Source organism: Ambystoma mexicanum, chromosome 5p (genome assembly GCF_040938575.1).
Source record: "Ambystoma mexicanum isolate Mex_15411 chromosome 5p, UKY_AmexF1_1, whole genome shotgun sequence".
In the NCBI taxonomy this organism is placed as follows: Eukaryota; Metazoa; Chordata; class Amphibia; order Caudata; family Ambystomatidae; genus Ambystoma; species Ambystoma mexicanum.
The window spans coordinates 126,741,623-126,761,039 of NC_090930.1; positions in this window are offsets into that span (position 1 = coordinate 126,741,623).

Consider the following 19,417-nt stretch of genomic DNA (forward strand, 5'->3'; position numbering starts at 1 on the left):
TGACTGCTTTGTAGATGATACATGCAGTCTTGAACAGTATCCTAGCTTAGAGTGGAAGCTAATGTGGTTTGCACAAGATGGGGGTAATTCGATCAAATTTCTGTGCTCCCATAATAAGACATACTGCAACATGGTGGACTGCTTTTAGGGGAGCCAAGTGAGCAGCTAGGAGCCCTGACAGGAGAGTATTTCCCCCATCGATATTCGAGACCTCAAGGGACTGTTCTACGGTATGGAAGTCCTGTGTCAGGGTGAAGGGTTTGATTTTTCAAATGGTAGAGATTCTGAGACCGGCTATTTGGGCCTTCTTGTCTATGTGTTTCTGGAAGGACAGGGTGCTGTCAATAGTGAAGCCTAAGGATTTTGCTGAGTCTGAGATTTGTGGAACAAATCCTTCAAGGTGCATATCATTGAGCCATTGTTAGACTTTTTCTTTTTTAGCGGGTGGTCTGATGAGGACGAATTCAGTTTTGGATGGGTTTAGTGTGAGGTAGGCAGTCGACATCCAGCACTGAGTGATGGCTAGGTAATCGCAGAGATGAATGATGTCCTGCACTCCATTTACACTCATGTACAACTGAGTATAATCTGTGTATTGGTTGATGGCTATATTGTTATCTTTGTGGAGAGTGCCCAAAGGCTCCATGTAAAGTTTCAAAAGGATTGGTAAGAGGATGGAGCCTTGGGGGGCTCCGCAGGAGACCTAGAGTCAGTTAGAATGCAACAGGTTAATTTGAACAGCCTGGTGTCTGCCTGAGAATTAGGAGGTGAAAAAATTCAGGATAGTGCCAGAGAATCCCATCCTGTCAGCAAGTAAGGTGAGAAGGATGCAGTGATCCACAGTGTCGAATGCAGTCGAGAGGTCAAGGAGGACAAGGAGGCATGAGTCACCATTATCCATGATTTGGAGAGCATCATCCACCACCTTGATGTGGCTGTCTCGATGCTACACTTTGGGTGTAACCCTGACTAATAGTCATTTTGTAGGTGGAGTTGCTCCATTCTGGCCAACAGTTGTGTAGCAACTACTTTTCCCCAGATCTTGCCAAGAAACTGGAGTTCATGATGGGCCTGTAGTTGGCCAGGTCGTCTGGATCTAGGGTTCTTTTTTGAAAAGAGATTGTATGGGACCAGTCTTGAATGTGTCCAGGAATGATCCTTCTGTGAGGGAGGCATTGACAATGCTGAGGAATGCATTGAATGCTTGGTCCATCAATTGTTTAATGATGGAGGCCGGAATTATATCGTCAGAGTAAGAAGTAGGTTTGAGGGAGGCAATCATTTTTAGGAGATCTGGGGGAAATTGAGGAGAGAATTTGGTTCAGAGGGGCAGTTTGCATGCCATGGTGCAGGGGATGCTAATGCTGTGAGAGGTTGATTTCCATGGTCTCTTGGATTTTTTCTATTTTTTTCAATAAAAAATGTGTTGATTCTGTCTCATTCTTCCTGATTTACTTGTACCGTGGGTCGGGTGAGGGTTTGGTACAATGCTTTACTACTTCAAAGAGGGCTTTGCTCTTGTTAGAGGCTGCTGCAATGGTGGTGGAGTTGTAAGCAACTTTGGCCTCTGTAATCAGAATCCTACGGTTTGCATGCAGAGATTTGAGGTTGGCTAGCTCTGGGGTGTACCATGGGGCGGATGGTCTGGTCTTAGCCTGGCTGGATTTTAGGGGGGCATGAATGTACACCAGCTTCATAGCAGAGTTTCTGAATAATTCCAGAAGGCCTGAGGCATCTCCTGTGGTGGGAAAGTTTGCAAAGTTTGCTTCTAGCTCATTGACCAGGAAGGTTTTGAATAAGCGGCCTTGAGCGAGGAGGCGTTTAGCCTGACCTCTGTGAGCCGTAGTTGAATGAGTGACTGATAATGGGATGGCAGTATGGTCAGACCAGTCAAGTTGGATACAGTCTGCACAGGCGATGCAGGGGGTGATGTGAAGACTATGTTTGGGTGTTGCCTTTGTTGTTTGTGGGGGAGAGCAAAATTTGATTAAGGTCCTGTCATGATGCCTACCCCCGGGCATCCGGACCAGGCCCATCAGTCCCGGGAGCAGGCATCCAGATGCTTAGAAAAAGCCCAGCAGCCCCGGCTAGGGGCTATCTGGGTACAGTCCTGGTGCCGTAGGCACCAGGCTCATAGAAGGGTTCAGTCCTGGCGCCATAGGTACCAGGCTCATATGCTTACACTTACCTCATGCAGGCCATGCTGCTAAGAATCCAGGCCAACGTGAAGCCTGAAGGGAACTACTTTACTTCAGGGAATATTTTCTTATTCGGGTGTGGTCTTGTAGGAACTTCTTACCTGGGACTACTTTGAAGGCTATTTAAACCACGCCCGAAGAGCAGCACATGCTTCGCGTTATTCTGCATCCAGCAGCGTAACGCTCACCGTGCCTGCAAGTCAGCATCTAGCCTTCTGCCACCCCCGCCTCGAGTCTCGAGCTCCTAGAAAAAAAGGGGAAGAAGGAGGAACGATTAGAACAAGAAAATTACTTCTATTTCTCACCTGATTCCGGATCCATAGCGCCTTCAAACAAGGAAAGAGACGTTAATTCTATACGCGTCGCCCGCTGTAGCGCCGCGCTATTCTCACCAGCCTTCGCAGCACCTCCACGATCCGCTGCAGTCTCCATCACATCTTCGCTGAACTCTGGCACCTAAGGGGGACAAGAGAACAGCAAGGTGAGCCGAGAGAATAAACAAAGGCAATCTCTGTTACCACCATAGACTTACCTGATTTTACCACTGGAGGCATTTTTCATCTCCACGGTCCGGCGCAGTCTCCATCTCATCTTCGGCGAACTCCGGCACCTAAGGGGAACAAAAGAACAGCAAAGTGAGCCGAGAGAATAAACAAAGACAATCTGTTTACCACCATAGACTTACCTGATTTTACCGCCAAAGGCATTATTCATCAGGACGTCATAATTTCTCACGCCGCACCTGTAAAAGAAGGGAAAGCAACAGATTAAACACAGGTATCATTTACCGGACAGTGTTGGGTAATACAGACTCTTACCTGAACGCTACCAGCTGCCACGAGGCAATCTTCTCTTGGGTCAAGCTGCAAGATAAAAGGAATCGGACAAGAGTGAATATCAGACATTTTGAACTCTTGCGAACTATATACTTACAGTTCCTCGCCAGGGACCTCAGAGTCAATATTGGTCTGGAACTCTCCCAACACCTTCAGACCAGTGAAGTAACTGGTTATCTACGCCCCCCTGCATTCCAAGCAGGATGGAGAGCTCATCTTTTATAAACATCAGGTGAGACTATGAAAGGAGATATCGGAGGTGATTAGTGGGAAGAACAGTGGGGTGTTATCACTCAAATCCACGGGTGGCTAATTCCCTTTCTCCACTTTCAGGAAAATACTCCTACGGATCAAGCAGACGAAATTAGGCGGGTCAGTCCAATCTGTCATCTCTGCACTATGCGTCACATTGGTGTAAACCGCAGCTGTCTAGTTCCGATCAACGCCCCTGTGGGAGCCAGGTGAGTGTAAGAGAACGCGAAGCCTCCCTACAAATTTCCACCCGGGAGTTATGGAGACCTCTGAAACTGACCAACTGGCCCAATTATTAGGGGAACTTAGGGCTGATGTACATTCCGCCCGCCAAGAAACTAATGCCCTCAGGAGAGAACTGATTGTATCAAAGGAGCACACTGATGACCTTGCTAGACAACTACTGCAAAGCCAGGCTGGGCAAACAACCCTACCTGGACTCGGGGGAAACCCAACTCCTGTTTCATCAAGCAACCCTGTGCAAGTTATTCTACCAGGAACTATTCCTTTAGCTACACCCGAACGCTTTGCTGGGGACCCCAAAAGGTTAGTCGTGTTTATGAACCAATGCCGCCTGCACTTTTTATGCAGACCTGGAGCCTTTCCAAACGACCAAGCCAAAGTAGCCTTTGTACTATCATACCTCAGTGGCAGCGCAGCTGATTGGTCAATTCCACTAGTCAACCAGGATGACCCTCTTCTTCGGGATTTTCAGGGTTTTCAAATGAGCATGGAAAGACTATTCGCCCGACATTCACAGGGACAGGCGCTAGATAACGAACTCTTGTCCCTGCGACAGGGTAACCAGGATCTGCTAACCTATATCGCTACCTTCAATAGGTTGGTGGTGGAAACCGGATGGCCCGAGGTAAAACGAATTACATTATTCCATCGTGGGCTGCGAGGAGAACTCAAAGATGTTTTGGCTCAAGTTGTGAACCCACCTCAGGATTGGGCTGAATATATAGACTTAGTGGTCCAGATAGATCACCGACTTCAGAATAGAAAGGCTGATCGAGCTAGGTTTGAGAATCGAGTGTTGGTTAAACCCAACGTTACCCCCAAAGCAACAGATGTACTAGAACCCATGCAGATCGGGGGTGTTAAAGGACCTTTAACTCAGAAGGAAAGAGAAAAAAGACGGCAATTGCACTTGTGTCTGTACTGTGGAACCTCGGGACATTTTCTACGGGATTGCCCGGTAAAACACCCAAAAAGGCGGTAGGAGTTGCGGACAAAAGCCATACAGAGTCTGATTCGGGAAACGACCACGCCCGACAAGCGTAGAGGTCCGCTTGCCGAGCTTAAAGAAAGACACTCAGACCTCACATCTAATCATACCAATGGTCCTTATAGATCCAAGGCAGCCATCACGTATGCACGCAGTAAGAGCGTACATTGATAGTGGGGCCATAGGAAACTACATGGACCACAAACTGGCTTCAAGGATGAACCTATCTCTTTGCAAAAGGACCACTACAGACGTCATCACTACCGTCGATGGAACTGAAATTGCCTCTGGGCCAGTAACTCATTCCACTACAGAGATAACACTGTTGGGTCAAGATGGGCATCGAGAAAGTATTGTGTTTGACCTAATTAAGGCTCTGCAATTCCAAATAATTCTGGCAATGCCATGGTTGGAAACGCATAATCCTTGTATCGAATGGCGAGAGAAGAGAGTGACCTTCCCAGATTGTGCACACACCTGTTACCCGGAAAATACCTTGAACCAAGGCCTGGCCACAGCAACTAATCCAGTCGTGCAGTTACCTCAGGAATATCAAGAATTCCAGGATGTTTTTCAGAAAGAACAGGCAAACACCATACCACCTCACAGATCTTACGATTGTCAAATTGATCTCTTACCCGGTGCACAACCCCCATGCAGCAGGATCTACGCCCTTACGCAGCCCGAAAACCTTCACCTACGGCAATACTTGGACCAATACCTTGCTAATGGCTTCATTCGCCCATCCAGGTCTCCTGCATCCTCAGCTCTATTCTTCAAGCCTAAAAAGGAAGGTGACCTTAGAACGTGTATAGATTACCGCGCATTAAACCAAATTATGGTAAAAAAACGATACCCATTGCCTCTGATCCCCGAATTACTGGACCAAGTTAAGGATGCTTGTATCTACACTAAGTTAGATCTCCGAGGGGCATATCATCTGGCACGTGTGAAGAAAGGCGATGAATGGAAGACTGCCTTTCGCACCAAGTACGGATTATTCGAATATCAGGTGATGCCTTTCGGGTTGTGCAATGCACCTGCAGCCTTCCAGTATTTTATGAACAATGTCTTTCGTGAACTCATTGACGTCTGTGTTGTCGTATACATAGACGATATTCTAGTGTCCTCCTCCTCAAAATAAGACCATGTTAAGCACGTTCGTGCAGTCCTTGAGAAATTACGCCAGCACAAGTTATATGCAAAATTGGAAAAATGTGTCTTTCACTCTACAGAAGTCGAATTTCTTGGATTTATCCTGACCCCAAAAGGAGCCCGAATGGACTCTCGGAAGGTGGACGCCATTCTCAAATGTCCATCACCCAGTTCAGTCAAAGGAGTACAAAGCATGCTTGGCTTCGCTAATTTCTACCGAAGATTTATCCCTGAATTCTCACATATTGTACATCCCATCACAGCACTCTTGCAAAAGAACAAGTGCTTCTTGTGGACCGAAGAAGCTGAAAGAGCCTTCCAAGATCTAAAATTGAAATTCACGTCTGCGCCTGTATTAAAGCACCCACGCCCCGAGCTTCCATATGTAGTTGAAATGGATGCATCCAGTTTAGCCATGGGAGCTGTCCTGTCTCAGAAGGATCCTGAAACCGGCCGACTTCATCCAGTAACATTCTGGTCCAGAAAATTCTCGCCGCCCGAATTAAACTATGCAGTTACTGATAAAGAGTTATTGGCCATCAAATCTGCCTTCAAGGCTTGGCGGCATTATCTTCTCGGCGCCAGGCATACCATCACTGTAATCACCGATCACAGGAATTTGCAATATTTGAAGACAGCCAAGGCCCAATCATCACGTCAACTTAGGTGGGCATTATTCTTTGCAGAATTCGATTTCGTGATCACTTATCGACCAGGTTGTAAAAATGGCAAGGCAGATGCCTTATCCTGAATAGGAATGGGAGAAGCATACTCGAACCCAGAAACGGTACCTATAATTTCAGAAGAAAGAATTCTTGGCATAACTACTCTACAGACTCTAGAAGATATTCATCTAAAAATCAAGCAACTTTTCGATCCAGCAGCCTTACAGGACTGGGGTAAAGAAAGGCCAAGATTATTTAGTCACCAATGACCTACCTTACTATCAAGGTCGTCTATTCATACCACACAAGGAACTACAAGCATTGGTTATCTCCAATTATCACGATGCGCTGATTGAAGGACATCCAGGAGTCGCAAAAACTGAAGCTAAAATTAAGAGACAATTTTGGTGGCCCACCTGGTGAAAAGACGTAAAGTCATTTGTGCTATCTTGTGGGATCTGTGCCCAAAACAAAAGCCTGAAGAAAAGACCAGCCAGTCTTTTACAACCTTTGGATATTCCACCTACACCATGGCACACTTTGTCCCTAGACTTCATTACTGATCTGCCTCCATGTAGTGGATTTAACACCATTCTAGTTGTAGTGGATCTTTTTTCCAAGATGGCCCACTTTATTCCTTTGAAGGGATTACTTTCCACTTCGATTTTGGCCAAGGAATTTCTTGAAAATATTGTTCGACTACAGGGATTCCCTTCCGTATTAGTCTCAGATCGAGGTAGTCAATTCATTTCGCAATTTTGGAGGAAATGCTGTCAATTAGCGCAAATCGACGTGAGGCTATCTACAGTCACCATCCCCAGACCGATGGTCAGACGGAGAGAACCAACCAGACTCTTGAGCAATACCTATGTTGCATGCTACACCAAACAGAAGGCAATTGGAAGGATATTTTGTGGATTTCCGAATATGCATACCACAACTCTGTACATTTAGGAACCGGACAAAGCCCCTTTTATACCATATATGGGCATCATCCTTGAACTTCAGAACTCGATTCGCCCCAACACCTAGAAATGCCCACGGTGAATTATCTGCACTCTACTATTACACAAGCCTTCAAGGAGGCAACAGAACATTTAAGACAAGCAAAAGAAAAATACAAAAAAAAAGCTGACCAACATAGGAGTGATACTCCACAATACCAGATTGGGGATCAAGTTTGGCTGGCTACAAAACACGTACCCCTAAAAGGATCTCGGACCTTTAACCCTAGATATTTGGGACCTTACACTATTAAGGCCATTATCAACCTGGTGGCCGTCAAATTGGAATTACCTTCTAACATGCGAATCCATCCCGTCTTTCACGTTTCACTTCTGAAACCAGTTTGACCCGGGACAAGATTAACCAAACCACCTGACCCCATCCTAATAGATGGGGAACCCGAATATGAAGTTAAAAATATTTTGGACTCTAAGATAGTGAACTCAAGACTTTTTTATTTAATTGACTGGAAAGGTTACGGACCACAAGAAATTTCATGGGAGCCTAGTGACCACGTTCATGCACCTCGATTGGTGAAAAGATTCCATCGGAACTTCCCAGACAAACCAGGGCCAAGAGGAAGAACGATCTTAGGAGGGGCATTGGGGGGGAGTGCTGTCATGATGCCTACCCCCGGGCATCCGGACCAGGCCCATCAGTCCCGGGAGCAGGCATCCAGATGCTTAGAAAAAGCCCAGCAGCCCCGGCTAGGGGCTATCTGGGTACAGTCCTGGCACCCGCCAGGCTCATATGCTTACACTTACCTCATGCAGACCATGCTGCTAAGAATCCAAGCCAACGTGAAGCCTGAAGGGAACTACTTTATTTCAGGCAATATTTTCTTACTCGTGTGTGGTCTTGGGGGAACTTCTTACCTGGGACTACTTTGAAGGCTATTTAAACCACGCCCGAAGAGCAGCACACGCTTCGCGTTATTCTGCACCAGCAGCGTAACGCTCACCGTGCCTGCAAGTCAGCATCCAGCCTTCTGCCACGCCCGCCTCGAGTCTGGAGCTCCTAGAAAAAAAGGGGAAGAACGAGGAAAGATTAGAACAAGAACATTACTTCTATTTCTCACCTGATTCCGGATCCATCGCGCCTTCAAACAAGGAAAGAGACGTTAATTCTATACGCATCGCATCGCCCGCTGTAGCGCCGCGCTATTCTCACCAGCCTTCGCAGCACTTCCACGATCCGCCGCAGTCTCCATCACATGTTCGCCGAACTCCGGCACCTAAGGGGAACAAAAGAACAGCAAAGTGAGCCGAGAGAATAAACAAAGACAATCTGTTTACCACCATAGACTTACTGGATTTTACCGCCGAAGGCATTATTCATCAAGACGTCTTAATTTCTCACGCTGCACCTGTAAAAAGAGGAAAAGAAACAGATTAAACACAGGTATCATTTACCGGACAGTGTTGGCGAATACAGACTCTTACCTGAACGCTACCAGCTGCCACGAGGCAATCTTCTCTTGGGTCAAGCTGCAAGATAAAAGGAATCGGACAAGAGTGAATATCAGACATTTTGAACTCTTACGAACTATATACCTACAGTTCCTTGCCAGGGACCTCAGAGTCAATATTGGTCTGGAACTCTCCCAACTCCTTCGGACCAGTGAAGTAACTGGTTATCTACGAGCCCCTGCATTCCACGCAGGATGGAGAGCTCATCTTTTATAAACATAAGGTGAGACTATGAAAGGAGATATCGGAGGTGATTAGTGGGAAAACAGTGGGGTGTTATCACTCAAATGCACGGGTGGCTAATTCCCTTTCTCCACTTTCAGGAAAATACTTCTACGGATCAAGCAGACGAAATTAGGCGGGCCAGTCCAATCTGTCATCTCTGCACTACGCGTCACGTTAGTGGAGACCGCAGCTGTCCAGTTCCGATCAACGCCCCGTGGGAGCCAGGTGAGCGTAACAGGTCCATGGAAGTGATCAGTACAAAAAGCATGATTCGAGTGTGGTTGTCAACCTGTGACTCGTGGACATTAAAGTCACTGAGAAAGACATTATTTGGATGGTTTGATCTAAAGCCAAACACATTGAACGCAGACACATAAATAATTAAAACATACCCTACACATGTAATAATGTACTTTTATTTCCCTGGTATCTGCGTTTTTATTTCTAGGTGCACCCCTAGGGGACAAGCACATAGTCCTTACTACCCTGGACTTTGTGGGGCCACCGGCTACATCACTGTGTTGGGTGCTTGCTGCTGAGGTCTGTGTTCACACTGTAGATAATATGTTCAAGAGGTAAATCAGTTGTTTTGTGGTAAATTATGTGTATTAGCACACAGAGATCGTTATTGACATCTCAGCCAATCAGAATGTTCAGAATGCAGCCTATAACTACTACTATTGACTGCAATCTGAACATTCAGAATCCAAAAGCAGACAGTAAAACAGCAATGCAATTTTCAGGTACTGTTTTATTTAACAAGACACTTCCGCTCTGGGAGGTCCTTTTTCACAGTAATATCCTATTTAACACACCAGATAAACCTTTTTCTCTTACATGACGCCCGCTCCAGTTTTGCCTAGTTTGTAATTATAATACTTAATTTATGAAGACAGCCTTGTTATTTAAACGCTACAAAATAAAACCACTTTTAATTTACTAACTTAGTTTGTCTGTTTACTTTACTCACTATTGAAGTGAAGTTTTTACTTCACCACCAAAACTCCAAAACATGTATTGCTACTACCACCATGTGCTCATAGCCTTATAGACCTCCGGACGGGTCATTATCACTTGAGATAATGACCCTTCCCCAACCTTTGCCTCAGGCAATAACTTGGTGGTGGGTCATTTTCCTGCGATAACAAACCCTCCATTGCTATATTCACACCAGTGCTATGACGCATGATATGTAGCACTATATAAAACAACCTGTTAACAGCTATGTTTATTTTTTACCATGGCCTTCCCACACTGACTTGTTACCCGGATTTGTGGCAGGACATCCCTTCAGTACCTGGTGACAGATCCATGTTAGCGGTGGGTTTAGGGCTCGTCTTTGTGGCAGTGCTTCTGAGTAAAGAGGCATTCTCCGTGGTGTATGCAGAGCACTAGTAAAAGTGTATGAAATGGGCTAGAGTCCCATACTACTCGGACTGCTGGTGACATCCCAATTCGCCCATAACCCTGTCTCAGGTCTGCACCGGGAAATCGCAAAATTGCCAGCGGATTAGAAGGCAGGGACATCAATTTGCCAAAATGCCAGGTGTAGCGGAAGTAAGTTTGCATGATTCTTGACCGTTGATGACATCACAGGAAGTGATGTCATTTGACCGGACCCGGAAGTGACATTATGGGAAGCGATAGAGCATGACCTTTCAGCCCTTTAAGGAGTCTAGCAATTATTGTATAGAATTCCAGAAAGATACATTATTTGTTATTCCTATTCTGTCTTATTTAGGGTCGCTGTTCAAAGTGTTACACTTGTGGAACCCCCTGTATTTTTTAAGAGGCCTCAACATAAATTCAAGTTACTCCAAAAACAGAGAGCCACATGGCACTGGCCCCAGTCCAGGAGCTTCAATGTAAAGAAAAAGTCTCAAGGGAGACTCTTGGCACCCATGGCGACCCCCAAATGACGTCCCTGTTGGCGGAAAGTCAAAGCTGCATTCACAGTCCTAGGGCCTTTAAGCACCGCCAATGCCAAGCTGCCTCCTGCGCCCACTTGCCGTGAGGGATAACCCTGTACCTCAACTTAAGTTGGAACATACAACCAATGCAGGTTCAAGCGTCGATAACCGGCCGATGCCTACATCTGCCCCCAGCCAGTCCCACCCTTATGCAATTTCTCCATGCGAATCCGGTCCTTTGCGGTGAGGGGCCTGGGAGTCCAACCCCTCGGGGACAAGTTCAAAGCTCTGCTAGGATGAGACTTGAAACATTGAAAGGTGCTGCAGCGGAAAATAAAGTAACACAGTTCATTGAGAGTAGTTGATCAGCACACTCTTTTCCTGTCCTCCATTAACATTCCTGGAAGCGAAGTTACATGCTTGAAAGGGCTTTCAATACTCCTGTCTTTGCACAAAATGAATAGCTGTTTAGCTAACCCGAGCAACCCCCGCGCGCCTGCAGTTCTGCTAAAAACATCTCGGATTTTCAGCCTCTAAGCCTATAAATTCCATTGATATATGGGATTTTGACAAGTGTTTATCGCAACCCGGAGCCCAATATCAGGAATTCGTTTGGCAGGAGTTACTTCTACTTGGTGTAGCATAAACAGAGTATTTAATTGTCATCTCAGAGAAGTCAAATGAAGTGTTTCATTATCAGAATGAGGCTTAGCAGGAGGTTTTCAGAGTTTTCCCCCAATTTACTGCATACAGTATTCATCGTTACCGCATGCAGTATTTACAGTTGCCGAATGCAGTAATTACCGCTACTGCATACTGTTCTCTGAGGCTCCTCACACTTCTAGAAAGATGAAGATTTTCTGAAATACCACTGCTTCAAAAAATCTGCATGCAAAGTGTTGGCACTCTAAAAGAACCCATTTTCATCAGAGTTTGGGATTGGAGATGGATACAGTACAGAAGAGGAAAGCGTTGCTTCTGTGCCTGCAATGACCCTCTTATGCTACATCTAAGATGCCTACATTGTCTCTCCCCCCCTTGTTTATTATGTGATTTGGTTATATACAAACCATTACATAATATGGCGTTCATGCCCTGCCAGGAGAGTGGACATGGCCTTTAATGGCCCGGCAACCCGAGCTAAGGTAGTTTGAGCTGGGGCCGTTAAAGGCCATTTCTGCCCAACTGGCAGGGCTTGAAAGCCATTTGCAGCCCAGCGGGCACGTCCAGGGGGCAAATTGCTTTCACAATTTTTCATCAGGAGATCAGCAATGCCTGCGTAGCCGATCTCCTGATGAAAAACCAAAAAATAGATGGCCGCCACCATATGGAAAAGGGACTATGTCCCTTTTCCATGTCTATGGCAGCGGCCAGATGGGAGAAGAGCCGGGACCGGAGCACAATGCGCCTGGGCTGGAGCTCACTGCTCCAGTTTCGAGGGTAGGTGGAGGGGTTGGGGAGGGGAATCTGGTCGTTTTTGGGTGTTGGGAAGGGGAATCAGGGGGCTCCCTTTTTCATTCTTGCCCTGAAGAAAGAAAATTGCACCACCCCTGGAAGGGTCTCGGGTGGCTTGGGCAGCGGGCAGGGATTTTGTATTCTCCCCGGCTGTTCCAGCCACCTGATTGGCAGAGTGCCCTTCCTCGGGTGTGAATTCAAAACATTTAATCTTTGTCAATAACAGTTAATAAGCATACACACTGTTTTATATCACATGCATTTAAAATGTGGGATAATAACAATATTTATCAATATCATAATTACGTAATCGTTTACTAAATTAATATTTGAACCCTCTTTTGAAATTGTATATCCAGGTTTTATTACCTCCATCTGATTACAGCAATACATTCAAATTCTAAGAGTGACTTAACAAGGTAATGATTTCTTCAATGTCCAGCGTCTAAGTCCTTCTTAATAGGTATGAATAATTAGTGGTTTTGTTTTTCTCTTGTTTTCGATCATATCCATAATTTTTCCCCATAAGTTGCATACTTTGAATCAAATTTATGGAGTGACCTGTCATGATTTATTCCCAGAGAACTTAATCCATAAAGTGTTCAGCATTCCAATAATAAACGCCAAGTTGTTTCTAAGTCAATATTTTAAAGTCTGCATTTTCGTACATCCTGTGGTATACATTTTCCGTCCCGGTGGATCCCTTGCACAAAATATTTCCTATCGTGGTTTTTAGTGTACCTTCACCTTCTGTGAGGGTAAACATTTGTTATGTTAAGTTGACTTATATCACGCAGCGATGTCCACGGTATGACGTGGTTAATGTTAATGTTAAAGGTATTTGTACCGTGCACCGTCACCAATGGAATTGGTCCCCAGTCACTCAGGCAGATCTGCAAACAAGAAGGCAGGGTGGGTTAGTAAGGTGAAGAGGAAGTAAGATAGTGAGAGAAGTGGTGTCCTGTTGGCAGCTTCAGTTCAGTTTACACCGTGTGCTGAATTTTGGTGCTAGTATCGGATCGATGTCAGTCCTCATGTGCTGTTAGTGCGGCTTATTGTTTTTCGTTGCGTTGTGGTGAAGTGCGAGAGGTGGTTGTCTGGGTTTTTGTGTGAGTTAAGTATGCAGACATTTTGAGCTTTTTGGTTGATGGGTTATATGTTTCGCAGTTGACCTTCACAGTTTGGGTAAGTGCCTAGATTTGAGAATACTGTATGGTGGGAAGAGGCCCAAGTCTCACAATACACTGCGTTTCACCATACAATAGACAAAGGAGACTATAACTAGGTTTGAGAACCCTGTGTAGTGGGGGAGAGGCCAGGTTGCCCAGCAAGTTAGTTGCACCATACAGTAGACAAAGATGGAGCTCACACCTAGATCCGAATATCCCATAAAGAGAGATAGGACCCAGTGTCCACAGTACACTACGTTTCAACATACAGTAGGCAAAGATAGGGGCAACGCAAAAACAAAGAGGTGATGGCTGGAAGGTTTAGAATGAATCTTAACCACTGGCATTGCTCTGGGCAACCCTCCAGACCATCGTTGTTCGCCTGCCAAGCCATTACAGAAGGGGAAAGACCATATGCAACTCAGGCATGGCCCCACCCCAAAAGGGGCAGTCCAGCCCAAACTTCTAGGTCACATCCCTTCTGCACGAGACCACAAGCATCCCCAAACATGTTTAGGCCTTGTTGCGCCTCATCAGTGAGGAGTAGCTTGGGTCTCTAGGCCCAGCAGGCACGGGACCCACGTCTGGGCATACCCGTCCCACTCGCGGTGACAAAGCAAAAACAAAGAGGTGATGGCTGGAAGGTTTAGAATGAATCTTAACCACTGGCATTGCTCTGGGCAACCCTCCAGACCATCGTTCTTCGCCTACCAAGCCATTACAGAAGGGGAAAGACCATATGCAAATCAGGCTTGCCCCCCCCCCAAAAGGGGCAGTCCAGCCCGAACTGCTAGGCCACATCCCTTCTGCACAAAACCACAAGCATCCCCAAACATGTTTCGGCCTTGTTGGGCCTCATCAGTGAGGAGTAGCTTGGGTCTCAAGGCCCAGCAGGCACGGGACCCACGTCTGGGCATACCCGTCCCACTCGGGGTGACAATAGCAAAACATGGGCCACACCTAGACTTGAGAGTCCTGTAAAGTGGGTGCGTCGCAGGCCAGTGTTCACAATTCGAACTAAATGTGTCACTTGCCAACATCCACAAATCTATCCATATGCGACGCAAGGCAACACCCACTTTCCTCTCTATGTGCGACGCGGGTTATGTTCACAGATTCTATCCAAGTGTGGCACTTGCTAACATTCACAATTCTGTCTGCGATGCAGGCTAATGTATTGTATTGTATTTGGTTATCTATATAGCGCCCCCCCTCTTGTGTGGCCTCAATGCGCCTTTCTGGTAGGAATGCCCTCGGTACCGCAGTCAATGTGGTGAAAAATTCCAAAAGGTTAAGTCTAAGAGATGTGTGTGTTCACCCCGCCGGTCCAGGAATTAGGTAGCTGGCTAGGCTCGACCAAGCAGCCCATAGAGAGGCCAGGCACATGGGTGGCCGTTGTTGGGGGAATTGCAACAGATTGCTATTGTATAGAGAGTCGATGTGTGGCCAGCCACACCGAGTTCCCCACGGAAGGTAGTCACCGCATGCCAGTGACAGAGGTGCAGTGGCAAGCCAGGTGTCTCAGTCTGGACAGCCATGCATGTTGCCAGGCCGGATGTGCTCGGCCAGAGCTGCAACCCATGGTGCATGGCTGCGCCCGCGGACTGTGTCCACACCAGTGGTGTGCATATGTACAGAGAGCTTGAAAGTTTATTTGTCTGGAGGTTTAACGATGTAATAGGTCGAGAGAGAGATTGAACCGAAATTTGGGATTCCTGTATAGTTGGAGATAGGCCTAAGTTTCACAATGCAGTATGGGTACAAGATTACCAGAGATAACACATCTAGGTTTGAGAATCCTGTATAGTGAGAGAGAGACATAAGTTTCACAATGCGGTTTGAATACAAGATGGACAGCACAACTAGGTTTGAGAATCCTGGATAGTGGGAGAGAGGCCTATGTTTCGCAATGCGGTTTGAATACAAGATTACAATGGACAGCACAACTAGATTTGAGAGTCCTGAATAGTGGGAAAGAGGCCTAAGTTTTACAATGCAGTTTGAGTACAGGAATACAGAGTTAACACACCTAGGTTTGAGAATCCTGCACAGTGGGAGAGAAGCCAAAGTTTCACAATGCGGTTTCATTTCAAGATTACAATGGACAGCACAACTAGATTTGAGAGTACTGTATAGTGGGAGGCCTAAGTTTTACAATGCAGTTTGAGTTTCACAATGCAGTTTGAATACAAAATTACAATGGACAACAGACCTAGACTTGAGAATCCTGCAGAGTTGGAGAGAGGCCAAAATTTCACAACGCAATTAACATATGGGAAATTTCACAACTAGAGGGTGCAGTAGTCCAGTCTATGTGTGGCGCAAGCCAATATTCACCCTTTGAGTCACCTGTAGCAATGTCTAGCATTCACAATGCTGTCTGGTTATTAAACTGGTTAGTTTAGATCTCTTGGCCTGAAGGATTGTGAGTAAGTAGGGTGGCAGGGCTTCCATAGTACAGTGATTGCTGTAGTACCCACCCATGCCTCACCTACCTGGGTAGTTGCTGCTGGTTGACGGCTGGCCACTGGCCACTGGCTTCCCCTGCTGACACCTGCAGACACTATCTCGGGAGGATAGCTCAGCGGCAATGTGCCCGCCTTGGAAGCAAGACGACACCGAGCAACACAGGTTCGATCCCTGGGTCCGCGCTTAGAAACCTCTGGGCATCAAGCGTGTTATAAATAACCTATCACATCATCATATTATAACTAGGAGCTGCCATTGTAGGAGCAGCCCTTAGCCACAAGGGCTGCCAGGCAGAGGGCTGCCCTGGGAGGACAGTTAAGAGCAGTGATCCAGCCAATGAAGCGTGGGGGGTGGGCTGGGAGGCGGGAGGAGGGAGGGGAGAGCAAGAAAAGGGAACCACAACAAACATGTTGCACACAGGACTTGGGGGAATAACAAATATCCAAATGGTACCAGCTCAGGCCCAGGTGGGCCAAAGCCAACTACCGCTCACCTGGGCAGGCCCAGATGGAAATGCCGCGCTCCAGCAGTGCCGGCAGCAACCATGTTCGGCAAGGGGAGAGGGAAAACAGCCAATCAGAGGTGGGGGGAGGGCTGAGAGGCAGGAGGAGGGAGGAGAGACCAAGGAAAGGGAACCATAACAAACACGTTGCACATGGGGCCTGAGGGGCTAATAAATATCCAAATGGCATGAGCTCCAGCTCAGGGGGGCCAAAGCCAACTACCACTCACCTGCGCAGGCCCGAATGGTTCTGTAAGAAAGTGGGTAGGGTAGGTGAGGGAAAAGGGAATAGGATGGAGGTTGTGCTTTTCTGTTGGTGCTGGTAGAACCAGGAGAATCTGGTGTCTGCGGCTTTTTAGGTGTGTTTGGATTGTGTGCACTGGGTTTATTGTGTCCAGAAGGGCAACATGCAGTGACTGGGGTGTTTGTTTTGAGCAGTCAGTTTTTATGGTGGATGTGTGGGTTGTGTGTTTGTGTGGGGTGAGACTGGCCTGTTAGATCATGTGAGGTATTTGTGGGGTAAGCTGAAGAGGAGTGAGGAGCGGGGATGGTTAGTGGTAGGTACAGAGTGTTTGTTTTATTGTTGGTACCGGAATACACACTGTCATTTGATTGTCTCGGGTCCCCAGTGATATCCGTTTTATGCTAATCACTGTGAGTTGAATAGCCATTTGCTGAAATTCCATACAAAATTCCGTCCCCTAATCAATAGGTACTTCAGAATGCGAGATTCCACGAAATACCACATGAGCAAAATACTTAATGACCTATAATCAAACAGTCAGTAAAAACTTGCAATATCCAAATTCCCCCTACTTATAAAGGAAGATTAAAATACACCTTAAATTACAGCAACACTTTGGCAACAAGACAGAGGTTTGTCTGATCCACTGGAGCACATTTAGCATCTATTAAGCCCCTGCTGGTCATTGTAAGTGCATAAAAGGCTTCAAAACGTCTTAATTGCAATCCAGGCATTCAAACTTCCACAGATTGAAGGGTGTTTAAAAGGTGGCTTCCAGTTGTCTTTGGTTATTTATAATGCTCTTAATACCTAGAGGTTTCTCAGCACGGACCCAGGGATTGAAACTGTGTTGTTTTGTGTTGTTTTACTTCCAAGACAAGCGTGTTGCCCCTGAGCTATACTCCCAAGACAGTTCTGGACCTGGATCATCAGAACTATTCTTAAACAGACTGACAAAAAGTTGTTGTATCCAATTAATAGCTTCCAAAGTTCCTCCCTTCACTCCTTGTGGCCAAATTGGACTTTTACAGATCCATGAGGATACCTCTTAACTCATTCTCATGAGTGATGGCATTTTCCCGAACCATCCTGCCGCCTATGTCTGCAAAAGGTCATAACAGGTTATCTTGTGGAATTGCCCCTCCCAAGGGGGAAGTGGCCCCAGAGGATGTAGCAGTAGAACAAACTGTAATCAGGAAAGAAGGTATCAGGTGTGGAGATCAGGAATCCGCTGCAAAAGAAACTGGTAATATACAATAAGGTGCAGTATAGTTGTAGTGCACCTGCATTCACATCACACACTGCCTTTATACAGCACGCCTGCCAATGATGGGCAGAAGGGAGGCACAGAAGTCAACCATAAAAGAGCAGGAATCTTGAAGGCAGTATCCTCCAGGTCAGCCATCATGGAACAGCCAACTGAAAGGTGGCAGGGAGACTTGCGCAAAGGTTTTCTTGTTGACCTCTGGAATGTAACTTTGTGGGAGGCACATCCTTCTGAAAACCCATTCAGCCATGCTGGTACCAACGCTGCATATGGCCCTCTAAAACAAGAGTGAGAAAGCAAGATCTTGGCCCGCCTGCATCAGGCACGATTCTGGCCCCAATGCATTAGGGCACTGTTGCCCTGAATGCCCCCAGATGCCCTGTTCGTCTCAGCACTCTGACCTGTGAGGCAGTAAGATGCCCCTCTTCAAAGAGATAATCATCTCCAATGTGGTGGGTGAAAGATGGCGTGCAGCCGGTCTGGGGCCAATGCGCTCCCATAGGTGACTGTAGGCCCATAGAGTCTTGGACACTTCCCTACAGGAATGGGTTTCGTTTATATTATTTGCAGATAAAATGTCTCCTCCTTTATCGATATTCGTATTATTTAGAACATCTTCATGAGGGTTCTGGAACATCCAATCCTTTTCCACATTGCGCTTATTTCGTTGTTGTTCGGTTGCCATTCAATTAGATTTCTGAAATTAGCTGTTGGCTCTTTTATTGTCCATATTGAAGTCTTTTCTGTTTAGGGTCAGAAAGAGGCAGGCAGGGTTAGGTGTGGAGTTATTTATATGGCCTCTCCGAAGACATTCTAAAGTATTTCGTCTGTGCGTTCGAAATAGGAACCCACTACTGCACTGGTATCAGCTTTCCCTGGTATCAATTCTTAATAATGAAATGTCACTTTCTTTAATGTAAAAGTGCCAGTAAGCTACAAATTGCCCATGAATGAAACCCTGGTATTCTCAGGACTCAATTCGAAAATTAGAGAAAGTCTGGTGGAACTTTAAATTAGAGGCAGATCTTTAGGCATTCTAGTTGGCCTCAATGAACCGCACAACGTTGATTATTATTATTACTATTGTTTAATACCGAAGAGTTTTCTAAGTGTGGACCCTGGATTCGTACCCATGTTGCTCTGCGTCGACGAGCGCATTGCAACTGAGTTATACTACCTAATTACGTAGCTCTTAATTTCCCTATATGTCTTAAGAATCATTTGTGACTGTTTGATCCGAAAAGCAATCAGACGAGGCTTATGCCTGTTTTTTTGCCATATAGAAAATGTTTAGATTGTCCTAAATGCACAAGTGTAGGTTCTTCTCTTGAGCTATGACATATATATGAAAATGTGGAGTTTTAT